Source organism: Hevea brasiliensis, chromosome 2 (genome assembly GCF_030052815.1).
Source record: "Hevea brasiliensis isolate MT/VB/25A 57/8 chromosome 2, ASM3005281v1, whole genome shotgun sequence".
Taxonomy (NCBI): Eukaryota; Viridiplantae; Streptophyta; class Magnoliopsida; order Malpighiales; family Euphorbiaceae; genus Hevea; species Hevea brasiliensis.
The window spans coordinates 106,759,737-106,765,102 of record NC_079494.1 but is presented as its reverse complement, the minus strand read 5'-3'; the positions used below and the strand labels follow the sequence as shown (position 1 = coordinate 106,765,102).

Here is a 5,366-nt window from a genome sequence, read left to right as displayed (position 1 = left end):
GCAAAAGGCATCCAAACACTCTTGGTCAAATTCAAATGGTGTGTCATTACTTAACAAATTAGACAAAGGTTTAGCTATTTTAGAAAAATCCTTAATAAAGCGTCTGTAGAACCCGGCATGTCCTAGGAAACTTCGAATTCCCTTGACATTGGTAGGAGGAGCCATCTTCTCTATCACTTCAACTTTGGCTTTATCAACCTCTATTCCTCTGTTAGACACCAAATGTCCAAGCACTATCACTTCTGAACCATGAAATGACACTTTTCCCGCTTTAACACAAGGTCGATTCGCACATCATGCAAAATTTTAGAAAGGTTAGCTAAGCATATATCAAAAGAAGATCCATAAATGTAAAAATCGTCCATAAAAACCTCCATTATGTCTTCAATGAAATCTGAGAAGATTGCCATCATGCACCTCTGAAAAGTGGCTGGTGCATTACACAACCCAAATGGCATCCTTCTATAAGCAAAGGTTCCATATGGACAAGTAAAAGTGGTTTTCTCTTGATCATTTGGATGGATAGGGATTTGAAAAAAACCTGAATATCCATCTAAATAGCAAAAGTAAGAATGCCTAGCTAGTCTTTCCAACATTTGATCAATGAAGGGAAGTGGAAAATGATCTTTTCTAGTGGCAACATTTAATTTTCTGTAATCTATGCACATTCGCCAACTAGTCACTGTTCTGGTGGGAATTAATTCATTATTTTCATTTTTGACAACTGTCATTCCACCCTTTTTTGGGACAACATGTACTGGGCTCACCCAAGTACTGTCTGAGATGGGATATATGATCCCTGCATCAAGCAACTTCAAAATTTCCTTTTTAACAACTTCTTTCATATTTGGGTTCAACCTCCTTTGATGTTCAATAGATGGTTTACAATTTTCTTCCAAACTGATTCTATGCATGCAAAAGTGTGGGCTTATTCCCTTAATGTCATCTATGGTGTATCCCAAAACTTTCCTAAATTTTCTCAACACTCTTAACAGCTTATCAGCCTCTAAAGTACTCAAGTTTGCATTTACAATTACTGGATAAGTGTTATTAGTGCCAAGAAATTCATACCTGAGCTGAGAAGGAAGTTGCTTAAGTTCTACCTTAGGTGCATCTTCTTCCTTGAATGATGATTGCTTAAATTCAGCTTTTTCCTTTTGTGTGAGTTGAAAAACTGGAGCAGAAATGAATGGTGGACTTCCCTCTAAGTGTTGAGTATATGCAGCTACATGAGGGTTGTCATAGTCTATGCCTCCTCCATGAACCAAACAATTTTCAAGTGGATCTTCTGGATATTTTTTTCTGAAGTGTTCTTCAACCAGCTCATCAATAATATCAACTCTCAAGCAAGTATCAGCTTCAGAATGATGCTTTTTCATAGTGTTATTGATATTGAAAATTAACTGCTCTTCACCAACTCTAAGAGTAAGCTTTTCTCCTTTCACATCAATCAATGCTCCTGCTGTAGCTAGAAAGGGTCTCCCCAATATAATTGGAATATTAGAATCTTCTTCCATGTCCAAGATGACAAAGTCAACAGGTATATAGAACTTTCCAACCTTCAGGGGCACATTCTCCAAAATCCCTTCAGGATACTTGATTGTTCTCACCTAATCAAGAGAAATGTGGGTTGGCTTTAGATCTCCCATGTTGAGCTTTTCATAGATAGAAAGGGGCATAAGGCTAACGCTGGCCCCTAAATCACATAGAGCTTTTGTAGAACAAGACTCTCCAATGTGGCATGGAATTGAAAAACTCCCTGGATCCTTAAGCTTTGGAGGAAGTTTCCTTTGGAGGATAGCACTACATTCTTCTGTCAAAGCTACAGTTTCATCATCTTCAAGTTTTCTCTTGTTTGAGAGAATTTCTTTCAAGAATTTTGCATAAGAGGGCATTTGTGAAAGAGCATCAACAAAAGGCACATTTATGTAAAGTTTCTTCAAAACCTCTAAGAACTTCCCAAATTGCCTATCAAGCTTGGCTTTGTGAAATCTTTGTGGAAAGGGAAGTTGTGGCTTGTAGGGTTCAGGAGGTATATACTTCTCTTCTTTTTCTTCAAATTTCTCCTTACTCTCTTGTTTTTCACTCTCACGCCTTTTTAATTTTCTCTCTTCTCACTGTTTTCACTCTTCTCATCATTTATAACTTTTCCACTTCTTAAAGTAATAGCTTGACACTGCTCTCTTGGATTTTCTGGTTGACTTGGAAGCTTTCCAAAAGATTTGGCACTTGAGGAAGATGCTTGTTGTGCAATCTGATTTTCCAGCATTCTGTTGTGTGTTTGCATCTGTTCCAGCCTTGCCTTCACCTCTCTCATCTCCTCATCATGCTTATTTTGGTTGGCAAGAATCATTTGCAATAAAGCTTGATGGTGGAATTTCGTTCTTCTTTGTTTTGGTGGAGGGTTCATATTTTTCTGCTGAAAATTGGGCAATGGTTGCCTATTTTGCTGATATGGAACTTGACTTTGCTGTTGTGGTTGAAAATTCTGATTTTGAACTTGACCTTGCTGATTGCCCCATGAAAAGTTGGGATGATTCCTCCAATTTGGATTGTAAGTTTGAGAATAAGGATTCCCCATTTGCTTGTTTCCATAATTACCAACATATGCCGCTTGTTCTCCATAATCTACTCCACAGCTGGTAGTTTCCTCTGCATAAGCCACTTGTTGTTAACTTCCAGCTGATGATGATGAACTAACCAACATACTCAAATCTTCCATTTTCTTAGCAAGGACATTTGTAAGTGCATCAAACTTTGCATTAATCATGTTGAATGGATCAAGATCATACATTCCAGCAGCTTGCCTTTTCTGAGTTGGAGCTGGTCCTCTTGGACTACTCCAAAGATGAGTATTCTTTGCAATTTTCTCTAATAACTCATAAGCTTCATCTTCATGCTTTATAATAAATTCTCCTCCTATTTGAGCATCAATAATTCCTCTGATTGCAGGAGTGACATTTGTGTAGAAATTCTGATTTATCATCCATTTTGGAATGGCATGATGTGGGCATAATCTTTCCAATTCCTTCCATCTCATCCATGATTCATAGAGAGTTTCATCTTCTCTTGGTCTGAAAGATGTCATTTGATTCCTCAGCTCTTGAGTTTTTCCAGGTGGAAAATATTGTGCAAGAAATGCATCAGTTAGTTGCTCCCAATTTGTAATGGAGTTGTGAGGTAAAGAATCAAGCCAATCCAATGCTCTATCTTTCAAAGAGAATGGAAATAGCTTCAATCTTGCTGCATCATCAGACACTCCAGGTTGTTTTTGCATGTCGCAAATCATAGCAAACTTCTTCAGGTGTGTGTGTGGATTTTCAGAAGGATGTCCTCCAAATTGAGAGTTTTGGATCATTTGAAGAACTCCAAAATCCATCTTGTAACTATTTGCATCAATTCTTGGTCTTGCTATGCTCTCTCTCAAGTCATCAAAACGAGGAAAAGCATGATCCATCATACTTCCCCTAGGCACATTTGCATTAACAACTTCTTCACCATGGGCTGCATTTTCATTATTTTGATCATTTCCAGCATTACCAACACCAATTCTAACTCTTTCATCAGCCATGTTTGCTTCTAATTCAGTCTCTCTCGAAACTTCCTTCCTTCTTCTGGTTTCTTTCTTGTTGGCCTTACAAAATTTCTCAATTTCAGGATTAAACAGTAAGGTTGTGTCACTTGAGCTTCTAGCTCTTCTCATAAAAGATTAAAGTACCTGAAAAAGAACAAACAAACACAAAAATGAAAAGATAACAAAGATAAAACTAAAAACAACTAAAATAATCAAGAATTCAATCTTAAACAAACAACTCCCCGGCAACGGCGCCAAAAACTTGATGCGTCCCAACCGCAAGTGCACGGTTCTTACAAGTAGTATAGAAAAATATCGATCCCACGAGGAGTTGTGTTAATGATTGAATTTTCGATATAAAAGTTGACTAAATTGAAGTATTTATGAGATTAAAATGATGAATTAATGGGTAATGGAATGTGAAATCTAATTGTGCAAAATTAATATTCTATTCAACAATGTATTAATTAAACTAAAATTGCATCAAATAGAAATAAGCAAGTTCAAATATGGCAATATTTAAATTGGCAAATGATTAAATTCGATTAGAAATTAACAATGGTAAAAGGCGATTAGGAGTTCGGATTTCATATTCGAGCTATTTTGGGATTTTAAATTGGTTATCCAATCTTGTGAAACTAATGGGTTTTAAGGAGATTAATTCTTAAATCCTTTGAATTCCCTTTCGAGTGAGACAAAGAGTGCCTTAATCAAACTAATCCTACTTTCGTGGAGTTAGAATTAATTAAGACCCATTAAGTTCCTTAATTAATCTGTGAATCCTCTTAATCCTTAGCCTATTTCTAGGTCTAAGTTAATTAAGTCCAATTTCCTGATTATCTATCACAAGGCTTTCTCCTTTCGGTGCTTCAACCATGGATTAAGAACATTACTCAATGGGATCCTACATTAAGCATGTCATTAAGCTTACAAGAAATGAATAAAACTCATTAAGACCACAAAATATGGATTACCCAATCAAAATCCACAAATATCTCAAATATTACAACCCTTACTCCAGAATCAAAAGTAAACTACTCACTATCCATAATGCTTACAAGATATGATGAGTTTAAATGGAAATAAAGCTTTAATCTAAGCTAAGAAGTAAGTAATTAAACACTAGAAATGTAGAAAAGTGTAAAGAAAGAAAGAAATCTGCAAATCTTAGTTGAAAAATGGTGTGGAAGGTGAGATGACTCCTCAAATTCTGCCTCTCTTCTCCTCTTCTTCTTTTCTCCTTGCCTCCCCTCTAAAATGAGAAAATGGGACTATTTATATCATTTTTCTGACATGGAGCCCTAAAATAGTATGTTCTAGGAGGAATACATTAAGGGAATCTTCTGCCAGCTCATTAATGAACTCTTTATGGGATTGCATAAGTGGATCGCATAAGTTATGCGATCCCTTATGCGATTCAGCTGATTCGGGTCACTTATGCGATTGCATGACTTGGTGCATAGGTTATGCACAATTTCGTGAATCTGCATAAGGGAGGTGAGAATGTGCATAAGTGTGCGATCTCCTTATGCACATTTCTTTGGATTCTGGAACAGTGTTCTTCCTCCTTATGCAGAACTGCATAGCTTATGCGGCAAGTTATGCACAGTTTGGTCAATGCATATTTCAGCTTGAAAACTTGTTTTTGGCATCTTTTTGCTGTAGAAGACACTCCTCAAAGGCAAAATTCTCTTTAGTCCTTCAAAAACACCATTTTTCCTACAAAACAAAGTAAAAATTACAAATTAGTGCAAAATTGACAACTAAGAAAAACTAACTAATTAACTACTGA

The 5,366-nt window shown here is 36.4% G+C and overlaps 1 non-coding gene across 1 annotated transcript; it reads left to right on the top strand.

The window, feature by feature from the left end:
- Positions 1-2,996: 2,996 nt before the first annotated feature.
- On the top strand, positions 2,997-3,103 carry LOC131178085 (small nucleolar RNA R71). The gene has a single exon (XR_009147217.1). It is a non-coding gene; the product is annotated as a small nucleolar RNA R71 (small nucleolar RNA).
- Positions 3,104-5,366: the final 2,263 nt, after the last annotated feature.